Source organism: Leopardus geoffroyi, chromosome A1, assembly GCF_018350155.1.
Source record: "Leopardus geoffroyi isolate Oge1 chromosome A1, O.geoffroyi_Oge1_pat1.0, whole genome shotgun sequence".
Lineage (NCBI taxonomy): Eukaryota > Metazoa > Chordata > Mammalia > Carnivora > Felidae > Leopardus > Leopardus geoffroyi.
Window position 1 is genome coordinate 230,133,212 of NC_059326.1, and position 14,783 is coordinate 230,147,994.

Below are 14,783 nucleotides of genomic sequence, written 5' to 3' on the forward strand. Positions count from 1 at the left end.
CGTCTCATCTATGCTTACTGTCCTGTTACAATGCTGATTCCATTCAGCTTCGCGTGACAGCCAGTGCTGCAGGAGTAGTGACTACGTTGAGGAGTGTGCCCCCAGACAACAATGTGGATGGTACCCGCCAGAGTTGCATGATGGGGCAGCCCTAGGGTGGAGCCAGGCTCGCACAGCTGCCTGCCACAGAGATCCGTCAGTTTCTTGGTTCTTCTCATAGCTGGTACGTATCACCATGAATATTTCAGACTCACAAATCTTCCCCTAAAATACAGGGTAGGTTTGAGATTTTATGTTACCGTATTTCAAAAAGCAAGGAGAGGAGAGGAGAAGTAGGATTTATAGTACATCAGTCCATAGGTGACAGGCTTTCCTCCATGACTTGTAGGGGGCTCCCCAAATCCTCGTGGGCTGAACCTCTGAGGGACAATTAAATGGCCCCAGACTTCCCACTGTGAACATGAGGTGGCTCTGAGCCACTAATACTAATGTCATTGTGACTTGCCTTATTATCCCTATGTAATGCTTTCCAGCATTTCTTCCTATGGGATGTGCATTCGTTCAGCCAGCCAATGGCATATTGAATCCACAAATATCTGTAAATAATTTATTACAGGAAATGTGATTCAATTATTCAAAGTAAGTGTAATGGAAAGATAAAAATCATGTATAAGTCGAATTCTGATTATAGGAGCGACATAGTTAAAATGCCCCATATATGTGCCACGGGATTTCCCCAAATTGAATATTATAGCCTGGCATCATTGTGTGTCTTTTTGAAAATCCAAGCCTTTGTTTCTGTCTTCTGTGATGACTCTAGTCACTAAGAAATCATGCAAAATCCACAGTGTATACTGGATCTATTCTGATAAAATGAATAGCTAACACTCACTATTTGAATATTTGTTTTTGATTGAAATATATTTTTTAAATGTTTATTATTTATTTTTGAGGGAGAGAGAGAGAGAGAGAGAGAGAGAGAGAGAGAGAACACAAGTGGGACGGGGGCAGAGAGAGAGGGAGACACAGAATCTGAAGCAGGCTCCAGGCTCCGAGCTGTCAGCACAGAGCCCAACGCAGGGCTTGACTCACAAACTGTGAGATCATGATGTCAGTCAAAGTCAGATGCTTAACCGACTGAGCCGCCCAGGCGCCCTTGATTGAAATAGTTTAATAACTTATTATTAATAAATTATTTAAATCATTATCTGAGCCAAAGTAGTTTTGACTCGTTTTGAAAAACCCACATCCGAATGCAAACTGGTGCAGCCACTCTGGAAAACAGTGTGGAAGTTCCTCAGAAAATTAAAAATAGACCTACCCTATGACCCAGCAATAGCACTGCTAGGAATTTACCCAAGGGATACAGGAGTACTGATGCATAGGGGCACTTGTACCCCAATGTTTATAGCAGCACTCTCAACAATAGCCAGATTATGGAAAGAGCCTAAATGTCCATCAACTGATGAATGGATAAAGAAATTGTGGTTTATATACACAATGGAGTACCATATGGCAATGAGAAAGAACGAAATATGGCCCTTTGTAGCAACGTGGATGGAACTGGAGAGTGTGATGCTAAGTGAAATAAGCCATACAGAGAAAGACAGATACCATATGTGTTCACTCTTATGTGGATCCTGAGAAACTTTACAGAAACCCATGGGGGAGGGGAAGGAAGACAAAGAAAAGAGGTTAGAGTGGGAGAGAGCCAAAGCATAAGAGACTCTTAAAAACTGAGAACAAATTGAGGGTTGATGGGGGGTGGTAGGGAGGGGTGGGTGGGTGATGGGCATTGAGGAGGGCATCTTTTGGGATGAGCACTGGCTGTCGTATGGAAACCAATTTGACAATACATTTCATATATTGAAAAAAAAAGAAAGAAAAACCCACGTCCATCAAATGGACTTCTAGATGTTGATCCTGGCATCTCCAATCTTTCCTCTTCTCTCCATCTCATTTGAACCCATCATACACACAGATGACTGCAAGAGTCTTTATAACGAGGCTCTGCTGCAATTCCTACACCTTTTTTAAAGATAATTTTCAGACAGTTCTCAAAATTAAAATCTGACCTCGAAGGTCATTACCCCATGTATAAGATCCTCGAATTTATTGCCAGATTCTTTAAGATAAAGAGGACAAGCTCAAAAGTGTGGACTGCAGACCTTCTGTGGCCTGGACTTCCCTTTCTTTCCAGTCATATCTTGTAAGGTTCTTTTCTGTGGGACTTCACTCCACTTTTCCGATCGCTGTGGCCGCCTGGAGATTGCTGTATGTGTGACTGCCTCAGACAGAGGAGCACACATGCTCCCCGAGACTGGTGCTCCCTCCCCTCCGCACTCCCTCAGCCCCACTTCTGCTCGTCCTGTAGGGCTCAGTGTCCTGTTCCCCAGGCATGCTCCTGGCCTTGCCATCCTGCCTCACCCTGTCAGAACATTTGTCTCATTGCAGAGATGATCTCTTTACTCAGCTGCCCCCACTGAGGACCACAGAACGCCAATATCTTTTGACTTTGTTTCTCTGCCTGGTATTCCCTGTGCTTAGTACATAATATAGAGGCTTCATGAACACCTGCTATATAAGTAAATTGAAGGAAAGAAGAAAGAAGGAAAACGGAAGAAGGAAGAAAGGAAGCAAAGAGGAAAGGAAGGAGAGGAGATAGGGAGGAAGGAAGAGTGGGCCCTACCTGAAGAGAGATTTAGTGACTCATTTTGTGTGTGTGTGCGTTTTTATTATTTTTATTTTATTTTATTTTAATTTTTAGAGAGAGGGCACATGAGCAGGGGAGAGGGGCAGAGGGAGAGAGGGAAAGTTCTTAAGCAGGCTCCACATGCAGCACGGAGCCCAATGCGGGGCTTGATCCCATGACCCTGGGATTATAACCTGAACCCAAATCAAGAGTTGGACGCTCAACTGACTGAGCCATCCAGGCTCTCCTGGTGACCCACTTCTTGAGGATGGATCTTACAATATTCACCGTGACCGTGACCGTGACCGTGACCAAAAGAATCTTGACAAATTTACAGTTATAGTTTGTGCCAGTTCGATGATACTCCTTGGTTTTTAGCAGGATATCTTCTTCTTTGTATGAATGTAGCTTTTATTTATGTGAATTGTATCTATAATATTGGCAGCTAGAATGTAAGCACTTTGTAGTAGAAACTGCTTTTCTTGTTGACTTCTTGACCCTCAGTGTCTAGCATAAAGTCTGGCCCTTGGAAAATAAATTTTAATAGCACAGTCAACCAATGGGCTGACTAGGTAGCTGACTGAATGAAATATATCAGTTAGGATCACTGATTCCAAGTCTAAGAAGCACTGGTTTGCTTTGAGGAGGAAGAGGCATTTGTTGGAACTATGTGAGATGCTCGTAAAAGAAAAAGAAATGTCCAAAAGCCAGGGTTTGTAAAAGGCAGGATCCAGGAGAACTCCAGGGGTATAAGAACCAGGGACTAGTAGACAGGGGCTTTGGAGTGCTCCCAGGGACAGAATAAAATTCACTGTTTTTTATTCTTGTTTCAGATCCCAAGAGGAGCCCATTAGATTAGAGACATTCCACAATTGGCCAGGAAAGCATGGGGTGTTAGTTTCCTATGGTTGCTGGAACAAATTACCACAAGTTTCATGGCTGCAAACAGCACAGATATAATATGTTATAATTCTGGAGGTCAGGAGTCTAAAATGGACATGCTAATAGGGCTGCATTGCTTCTGGAGGCTCTAGAGGAAAATCCATTTCTTTGCCTTTTCTACTTCGAGAGGCTGCCTACATCCCATAGCTTGCTTCTATCTCAAAGCCAGCAATCACATCATTTCATCTGCTTCTATTGTCACATCTCACCTTCTTTTCTCTTCCACTAATAAGGATCCTGATTACACTTGGCTCACAAAGGTAACGCAGGATAATCTGCCCAATCAAGAGCAGCTAAGTAGCATCCTGACATCCATCTGTACAAACTCCCCCTTGCCCTGTAATGTAACGTCCTCACAAGTTCTAGGCATTGGAATGTGGACTACTTTGGGGGCCATTATTCCACCTCTCATGGATTGGAACCCTTGATTGTGAACCCAAGCAATGTCATGCAATCTAAGGTGGATAACTCCCTCCAGGAAAATCAAGGTTCAGTTAACAAAAGCAGAGAGAAGGACTATAGGTGAGACAAAAGCAGGTTTTCACTGCACATGTTGCAGATCATTTTGTTAATTTTTAGCACTGAAAATTACATTCTAAAGATGTTTCTCCTTGCAGTGAAGATGTTTGAAGTTAGGTGAGTGGATTTGCCATATGAGATGTTTGAAATAGCGTTGGAGTGAGCCATTCCCCTCTTCTTTATTACTTACTTTGGAAGCTTTTATAATGTCAGTTGACCAAGTGTGGCACACAGTTAAAGCTAAATCAGCATTTCTTCTGTTTCTCCTACAAAAACAGTTGCCCTAGTCATTTGACCCATAGGTTGTTGGGACATTAATAAGCCAAATGACCAGTACAGTATGGGTCACCATCCTACAATGAAATGGTCTAAAGGACTTTTAATCAGTTTACTTGTTTTCATAGGCTTGGGTAATTGGGCAGAACATAACAGCTCTGAGGAAAAGTGTGTTTCTCTTATTTCTGTTGGCTTTTATGAGCCTTTACTAACAGCCAGTGGAAAGGGCTTCCGTATCCTAGACTAAGAACAATTGTCCAGGCATGATTCAGTTGGTGAGTTCTCTTCTCTTTGCAAATTCAAATGTGTGATCTCAGATTCACAGATAAGCAGGGTAAATTTTAACAGGACACAGGACAATGTTTGGAGTTGACTGGCCCAACAGAGGATGTACTTCTTATATGGAAATGTTCCTGTGCATTCTAGGTGCATTCTAAGGCAGCTGAACTTGTAATTTAAGATACCCTACATTAAACTCCCAAGGTCATTACAAAGTACATGATAAAAGCAAGCAAAGGAGAAATATTTTGAACACTGTCATTTATCTTAAAGCAAGCTGCCACTTGGGAATAGCATGCACCTTTATTTCGTCTTTCATTTACTTTTGGAAACAATTCTTTTTTGAATCATTTTGTGTCTTGGATAAGCCAGAAACACTGGATAAGCCAGTGTTTCATATTACACACATGAGGGTTGTACAGTGCCAGTAACTTCCTTTTGGTTCATGGTTCAAGAGCATAAGATTGGGAGCTTACTCTAGACATTACGGTATGTATCTAATAGCCAAAACTTACGGTTTCGTTCTCTGCTCTGTTAAAGACTCCAGGTCTGACCTTGAAAATGTAACTTAATTCCTATATGCCTCATTACTCTCCCATTTATAAAATACATCTGCAGAGAGTCCTCACTGTCCCTTGGGCTACTTCCTCAAGGGCTGTTCATGTGCTTCTGTACTGTTGGCTCTGTGCCAAGAAGGAACGTGTAGAATGGATGTTGTTATTGTAGTGGCTTCTGGAAATGATGACGTGAAATGGAGATTTCGGCTAGTTATACCAACAGATACTAGTACACTATTTTCATTTTTTTTAAAGGTGCAATTTATCTTCCACGTAAGAAATAATTAAACATATTCAAAGTCACGTATGCATGTGGCTGAGTTTTTCCTGTTGCTGAGTTGACCAGCACTACCTGTCTATTTGTGACTCAGTCCCCGGACTTTTCAATTCCCACATTTTTCTAATCATGGTAGAGTTCACTGTTCCAAATTTGCCTATTATGTTAAGTAACGGGGTCAATTTAAATTTTAAATTAGAGGATTTCTTGGTGACCAATATAAGCTACATTTTGTGTGTGTGTGTGTGTGTACAATTGTGTATGTGGAAGACCTTGGTTTTATATCTTATAAATGCTTAGATGGCAACTTGATAAGGTCTTATCCAGGCTAAGCAGCTTGTTGTATTCGTACTAGGCTCATCATCTATTCTGAGGTTGTTTGTTCCTAAATCATAACTTGAATTTAATGATGAATCTGTGCAGTATGGTACCTATTTAAATATATAAAATTGAAATTCAATACATTATTATTCAGTTTTCTCTAGTTACCTATGCAGTGATTAAAACATGACTAGGTATTGTATAATCTTGAAAATGAAATCTACAAATTAATTTTTGATTAATGTTCTTCACCCTATTTTGTTCAATTCATTCAATATATCAATAGAACTTTAATCCCGTGTTCAAATTTCAAAGAGATTTTATTTTTCAAACAGTTAATTGAGAGACAGTTTTTTCTCAATTGTGTAAATTATATATGTGGTACACAGAAATTCGATAATGGTTTTCCAATCAGATGACATGTAGATTTATTATTCCAAATTGAAATTCAGTCACTTGTATAATTTACAGTTAGCATCATTCTTAGAGTACTTACTGTTTCATAAAAGCAGCCTATCGGACTGCATTGCCTCATGTGGATGCCATGAACAGACATAAAGTCACAAGGGAACAGAGGCAGAATCCATGTAAACAAAAGGTTCTTTCAAAACCCAGCATCGTTTTCTTTGGTGGAATTACTGACATCAACAAGTAGCACTAGCCACTTGTTTCTTAATTAAGTTAATAAATGACTAATTGATCCAGTAAGTAAATGATTCCAGGCAAAACAAATGCAATACAAAATGAAGACCACTAAATAATCGCTTAACAGACAGAATAGGTTAAGAATGATCAGTTTACTTACTGTTCATTCATTCATTCAATCACTCATTCATTCATTCACTCACTCACTCAGCAAATAAATATGGATACACTGGTTGCTTAAAAAACTCTTTTAATCAGGAGATTGAACGAGTCAGTAAAGAGGTCATTTAAAATAGGGAATCATTTTTTAAAACTATTTAAAGCTGTATTCTTTTGGTTTCGATTTAATTGTACTGCTGTTCAGTCACCTTATAGAACCTGGGTCATTTATTTAAGTATGGCACTGCTCGTAAGAGTGCTAACTAAATATTCTTGCAGAACCCTCCCCGGCCCTACTCTCTCCTCTTTGCATCTTCTATGATTTCCCATTCCATCTCTTTAAAGCAAGTAAGGAATCTAAGACATTTTTGAAGCATTTTGAAGAAGGAGTTTCTCTGTGTGTTTATAATTTTTTCCTTAAACTCTTTATAATCATCTCATCTATAATTAATTCCATAGCTTTTTGAAATGGGTTACCTTCAAGGAGTTTCACCAAATCATTCATAAAGAAATAAAAACTTACTCTTGATGCAATTAGATCTCCTTGGTTTACGTATATTTAATAGAATTACAAGTTAAACTGGAATGAGTGGATTTGGAGGCAACATAACTAGCTTCCGGGAAGCCGCTCCTTGAGCAGTGAGGGCAGGAGGACCCCAGTCAGCTGTGGAGTGGACAAGTGACCTCAGGCCCAGTGGGAGTCAGGTGAGGTTACAAAATGGAGTCAGTTAAAAAAGCTTCTTGAGTGCATGCTGGTCATTGTGCTAGGCACTGGGACACCAAAATAAGCTTTCTGAAGGCATTCCCATTTATAAACTTTCCCTCTTCACAACAAAGATCCACATTTTATTTATTTGTGTGTGTGTGTGTGTGTGTGTGTGTGTGTGTGTTTATTGAGGTATGATTAACGTATGGCGTTTCAGGCACACAACATAATCGTTCATCCATTCTATACATTACCCAGTGCTTAGCACCGTAATAGTCACATCTGTTACCAGACAAGGTTATTACAGTCATACTGACTGTATTCTCTGTGCGGTACTTTTCATCTCTGTGACTTATTTTGTAGCTGCAAGTTTATGCCTCTTAATCCCCTTTATCTATCTCACCCATCCCCCATCCAACTCCCCTCTGGCAACCACCAGTTTATTCTCTGTATTTAAGACTCTGGGTTTCTTTTTCTCTTTTAACTTTGTTTGTTAATTTGTTTTCTTTCTTAAATCTCACGTGTGAGTGAAATTATATGGTATTTGTGTTTCTCAGACTGATTTATTTTACTTGGTGTTACACCCTCTAGGTCCATCCGTGTTGTTGCCAATGGCAAGATCTCACTCTTTTTTTATGGCTGAATAACATTCCATTGTATATATTTACCACATAGAGATCTATACTTTATATCCAATTTCTATATTCATTATTTCCGCCCCATGACTCCTCTTGCCCTTCCTAGTTTTCTTTTACATCCAATGTTCAATGCCTTGTGCTGAGCCTGGCACATGCTGTGGTCAGTGAATTATTTTAAAGTAATGAATTATTTGCTAAATTAGTATCAGTATTAAAAGATGTTGTTTAGATTAGCAACACATAGTGACTGAGAACCCTAGGTTGTGTGGCTTCAAACAATAGTTCTTCCCATGTTGCTTTGGGGAGGCTAACCTCTCTGGACCTGAGTTTCTTTTTGGGGAAAATGGGTATAGTAATAAAAGTACAGCACAGGGTTGTTGTATTAATTGTGTCAATAATGGTGAAGAGCTTAGAAGAGTGTCAAGTACATAGTAAGCATACAATTAATATTATTATATTATCTTATAAAATATTCAATTGTACCTTAAATTTTAAATATACTGCCATATAATTAGGTAATATTCTTTTGTATACCTATGAGGACTGGTATGATACTGATACTCATTGTTTATTGTTTTTTTCCTCTAAGAAATACTGTAATTAATTGAAAAGAAACCTGATTGTAGGAAAGGTAAATGTAAGAGAATATTTATGATTTTTCTACCCAAGATCTATATGCTTAAACAGTATTTATATAATTGGGATTTTTAAGAAATCTGTTGATTCATCTTTGAGTATTATTTTCTTAAGACCCTTGAACTTTGTAAAAGACAAACAAAAGCTTCAATCTCAGGTGCTTTTTACTGTGCTTCTAGTAATCCCTGCACATTGCTGAGGTTTTTATAGATCTTTAAACCTTTTTCCCCTTTAAAAAATATCATCTTTCATTAATTGGGATTTCATCTTTTGGAGATCATGAAAGTTTGTCAACAAAATAGAGGCATAAAAAAGTAGATTATAATCCAGTTTATTTACTTTTGGATCTCTCCCTCCAGAAAGATCACAAACTGCACCAAAATACTGCCACATAAAAAGTACGAGCTTCCTACTTAATTGGCAGAAATATTATTTTTCTGCTGGACACAAAGCCACAGTTTCTTTTTATAGAGGTTATGCATATTTGCTTTAAATTTATTAATATATTGGGGCGCCTGGGTGGCTCAGTCAGTTGAGTGCCTGACTCTTGATTTCAGCTCAGGTCATGATCCCAGGGTCGTGGGATTGAGCCCTTTGTCAGGCTCCATGCTTAAGATTCTCTCTCTCTCTCCCTTTGCCCCTCTACCCTGCTTGCGCGCATTCTCTCTCTCTCTCTCTCTCTCTCTCTCTCTCTCTCTCTAAAATAAAACCAGAAAATTATATATTCTAACTCTTATAATTGACTAATTTTATAACTAAATACTAAAAAATTTGACCTCATTTGGGAACAACTTGTGTATTAAAGAGTGGTGCCTGCTGATCATGGGAGAGGCTGAAAGTATTCAGAAACAGGAGAAAGAAGAAAGTCGGAGGTGGGAAGCCTAATGCCGGAAAGAGACTTTTTCTCAAACTTAGAATAATTTCATTCTGAAAAAAATTGTTTTAAAACATAAAGTAGAAACATGGTACAAATGAACTATAAAATGTTAAACATTATTTTTAGATCAGGAATATGATATCATTATAAACAAACCTATTTACATATGTCCGAGATTTAAAATACAGTATGATTGCATACAGTAAATGGAAACATAGAGAATTTTATTTCAAACAGCTTTGCTAAAATTTGCCTTTGGAGATCTGAACAAGCTTGGTCTGGTAGAGAATAACGGGCTTCACAACCCATTAAAGATGTTGGCATCATGATGCTTTCAAAAGAAGCCACCCTCTCTTCAAGATCTCCATAGTAATTAGTGTCTTAGTGTCAAAACCTAAGGATTTATCTAAAATTATCAAAACAAAAATCTTTCCTGAAACCAATGAGTGTTGTTTGTAATCAGATTTCCAATGTAAAAGAAATGTTGCATTTGAGTATCAAATGTCAGCTATTTGGGTGAAAATCCTTAACCACTGTTGTCTTCTGCCTTCTGAGACTGGACTTGCTTTTTGTTTTTTTCAAGCCTCGTTGTTCTCCATTTGTAAAATGAAATTACTTTTTATATTTTATACTTCTATATTATTTTATATTATTACTTTGTATCTTTTTATATTTTTATATTACAGTAAAATGGATTAGGTGTGATAAGGGCAACATAACACTTATGTGACAACTCACAGAGTGAAAGATGACCTGTGTTTCTCCCTGGTTGGAATCAGCTTTTTGTCTGATAGATTCCATAGTTTAAATGTCGTTTTATGGACGGAAGAACTGAGTAGACGTTTTTCCAAAAAAAGATACAAATGGCCGACAGGTGCAGGAAAAGACGCCAGTGTCACTGGTCATCAGGGAAGTGCAGATCAAAGCCACAATGAGATATTACTTCACACCTGTTGGAATGGCCACCATCCAAAAGATAAGACACGAGTGTTGGCAAAAATGTGGAGGAAAGGGAACCCTGGTGCGTTATCGGTGGGAATGTAAATTGGTTCAGCCACTAGGGAACACATTAGGAAGTTTTTTAAAAAATTAAAAACAGAATTGCCATATGACCCAGTGGTCCCACTTCTGAGTATATATTGAAAGGAAATGAAAATAGGATCTTTAAGAGATAGCGCCCCACATTCATTGCAGTATGACTTACAGGAGCCAAGATACGGACACTTGGGTGAATGGATAAAGTGTGTGTGTGTGTGTGTGTGTGTGTGTGTGTGTGTGTGTGTGTAAAATATTATTCAGCCATGAGAAAGGAAATCCTGCCATTTGTGACAACACGGATAGGCCTTGAGGGCATTATGTTAAGTGAAATAGGTCCGACAGAGAAAGACAAAATATGATATCACTTATGTGTGGAATGTAAAAATGATTACTCATAGGAACAGTCTAGTAAACAGAAAACAAATTGACAAAAAAAAAAGTAGGGTTATGGATTGATAGTCACCTTTTTGTAATATCCAATCATTCATCCATTTAAAATTATTTATTGATCACATGCCAGGATATTTGAACTCCCAGTGTGTATTTAATGAATATATATTCCAAAAAATAAGAGAGATTCTTTGCTATGTAACCTTCACAAGTAAAATGAAACCTCTACACACATGATTTAGATTTACTCTCTATGCAAAGTGTTACCTCTTCCTTGAAATGTGTGTTATAGTAAGGTAATTATATCATTTAAAATTACAAAATTTCTTATATGTGTGTAAATATTCAACATAATTTGGTAACTATCAAAAATCATCATGACTATTCTGATTTTGTCTTATGTAATTGTTTTTCTTTTAAGGCTAGTTGATTTGTTGAAAAGATTTCTAAGTCAATGGTAGCAACTAAAGTTGTGAAGGAGAAGTTGAAACTCTGTTCTAGAATTAAATTGAAAACACTCATTGGCAGTTTCCCTGCTTTGATGAGTTAAACATGTTTTCTAAATTGGGATGCTACAGATACTTACTTGCTGTGCAAGACTTTGTCTTTGGTTGTCCATTGATTGTAATTCTGGAAAAAAACAAACGTGTGGTTGTTCTTTGGTATCTTGAGAAATTGTCGAGTGGCAGATACGTATTTGGAATCAATATGAAGGGCAAATTGCCGTAATTTGAATGGACACTTTCAAGTACTATGAAGTGAGAGCATGTTGCAGGCCAGTGTGTGGCTGGCATTTGGGGACTTTCTGTTTCATAGATCGTGACAATCAGAGTTGGTAGTTCACAGTAGTGAAACTTGCGGAGTGGCTTTGTGGCTTGATTTTTTTTTTTTTTGGTACCAGATTTCATCATGTCAATCGGTGATTAAGTAGAAGACCTCAAAATGGAAAACTGTGCATTTGTTTAAAACGCCGTTAGAGAGAGTGTTTGAGAAAGCACACTGGTTTTCACTTGCAGGCTTAGAGGCTATTGTTCAGCATCTTGCAAAGACACAATGTAGGGGACGGTGGTGAGTCCAGTGCCTGGGGCATTTGGCAGTGACAGTGTGTTCTGGGCAGTCGCTGTGTGTGAGCAGTACTGTATTGGGAGCTGTGCTAAGCATGCTTCTTTGAAGTTTCAGCCAGAAGAATAGTCAGTCTACCGCTGAGCCTCTTTATTATAGAATGTTTTAGAACTTTTCCTCCTATTCAGGGAGAGCCAAAATTTCAGGTATTGTGCCTGTTTCAATTCCTCCTCAGCTTACAGTTACTGTGATGGATCTGTAATTATAGAATCTCAGACTTTATTTCTCTGGTGTGAAGAGAAATGTCCCTCTAGCTTAGCAAACCCATGAAATTGGCTGGTGAAACATCCCTTGTAGTGTCTGAGGGAGCTAGGATGGTTATTGATTTCAGAAGTGGGTCACTGACTTTTCAGGGAAGATCAGCCCTGAAACTTTATTTTGTTTTTATCACAAGCATTAGTTTCATCAGATACATTCCTGCTGTAAAAGGAGACAAAGGTGGAATTAGAAACATACATGGGTGGGCTACTTTTGTATGTTACGCAGCGTCATTAATTTGAATGTTTCTATTTTCATGGTCCCACTCGTGCATTTCTTCTTCTCTGCAGTCTTTCTAAACAATTCGACAATGCAAATCCCTTCCTCCTTCCTGTCACCTTCGTAACGCGAAACTTCCTCAAGCAGTGCATTTATCATGATGAGCTGTAATGATCATATGTCTTCCAGGATTGAAAAAATCTTTTAATGTTTTTGAAATTGGGATGCTTCTTAATGTGACTGTTGCTCCCTTTTTCCTTGAAGCCATTTGGGATGGATTTTCTGTCACTTGCAAATGAAAGCATTATTAAGTCCCAACAGCATGGCAGCTACCCCCAGTTTCCTCCGTCTCAGTGTTTCTGGTCTCGCCCTTGATGCTCCCTGATTGCCAGCCCCTGTGCTTCCTGCCTTTCCTGCCCTTCTTACCTCACTTTATAGATCCATTCTGATCCTTTTCTCTCTGCCAGCAACCTCTGCCTTTCCAATGTCCACCAGTCAAGCCACTGGCTTCTCTCTGCTTGTCCCTTCACTCAGGTTTGGGCACCCCGATCATGGTTGAGGAATCTGTGAGATCCCACTCTTAGCTTCTTGCCTGTCGGGATCCGACCTTATCTCTAGGGGGCTGAAGCGCCTGCCCTCGTTTCCCCTCCAGATTATAAGCGTGGCTGGGACAGGAGGGGCAAGTACGCACCGTCATCTGCAGGCCCCTTTTCCAGAAGCACTGCCTTTTCAGTACTTCTTAAAATGTTTTATTTATTTATTTTGAGAGAGAGAGAGAGAGAGAGAGAGTGCACATGAATGGGGGAGGGGCAGAGCGAGCAGGGGAGAGAGAGAATCCAAGCAGGGTCCGCACTGTCAGGGCAGAGCCCGATGCGGGGCTCGAACTCATGAACCGTGAGATCATGACCTGAGCGGAAATCCAGAGTCAGACCCTTGACTGACTGACCCAACCAGGCGCCCCACCAAAACTTTTTAAAGAAAGATAAATTGCTGACATAATGTCATTCATAATGTCATAATATCATAGGTGAAAATGCCTGAGATCATGCTTTAGGAAACAGGACCGTGAAACACCCAGGGAAGACCCTCTCCTGTCCTCACTGACCTCATTTTGGCAGAACTCGGCTGATTTTACGACTGTCCCAAGCGTGAGCCCTGCCATTCCTCCTTGCTCTCCAGTCTCTACAGAAGCCTTCTTTCTAACTTCAGACACAATTTATGTCACCAAGAATACTATTCAGGTGGGCCCTAAGTCTGTGGCGCTGTTTAGGTTGGTCCCATCCTCCTCAACGAAGTGGACTTTTGACTCTCTCTGTTGTTATGTCCAACTTCCTACCGTTCCCACTTGTCTGCACACACAGGTAGGACACGCATCCCCTTGTGTTCGACATGTGACTCTAACACTCAGATCCCATGTCTCTCCGCCCTGCCGTCCTGTCTTCCACTGTAGGGACGAGGGACCTCATGCCTCTGATTCCGCGAGCAGCCTCTTATTCTTCACCCCAAACTATCAGATAGAATACGACATTTCCCTTCCTCCTGGTTTTGCCTGGTAGTTGCATATTCTGTTTATGGCTCACTACTCCTTCTTCCTTGCTTGGTGCTTTCCATAAATATTGCCAGATTCCGTTTGCAAGTTGGGAGTTGTAGCATCCAGTCCCGGAAGCTCCAGATCCCGCATACTTGATGGTTCTGCCTAAGAAGCCAGCAACCCTGGGTGTATGTTCTCTGGCATTTGACTGAGGAAAGGCATGCACTCGTCCTAATAAGGTTGAGAAAAAGCAGCTTTCTTGAGTCAAAATTAAAAAGTGTCATTTCAGGGACATCGCGGTGGCTCAGTCGGGTAAGTGTCTGCTCAGGTCATGATCTCACGGTTCCTGAGATTGAGCCCCATGTCAGGCTCTGCACTGTCTATGCAGAGCCTGCTTGGGATTCTCTCTCTCCCTCTGTCTCTCCCTCATTCTTTCGCTCTCTGCCCTTTCCCCACTCGCACTCTCTCTCTCAAAATAAACATAAATAGACTTAAAATAAAATAAAATGTGTCATTTCAAACACCATTCAGAGAAGTGTTCCTTATACAAAGCCCATTTTACTTATGTTACATGCTCTACTAAGCAACCATTATTGATTTTGCACTATTAGTTCATACATTACCTCAACAAATATTTATTGACTGGCTGCTATATATTAGATACTGAGCCAGATACAGGGAATTGAAATAGACCAAGACGG

The 14,783-nt window shown here is 39.7% G+C and overlaps 1 protein-coding gene across 3 annotated transcripts in view; it reads left to right on the forward strand.

Moving 5' to 3' along the window:
* Positions 1-14,783, forward strand: part of CTNND2 (catenin delta 2) — a 942,188-nt gene that overhangs the window by 138,008 nt on the left and 789,397 nt on the right. The window lies entirely within an intron of this gene.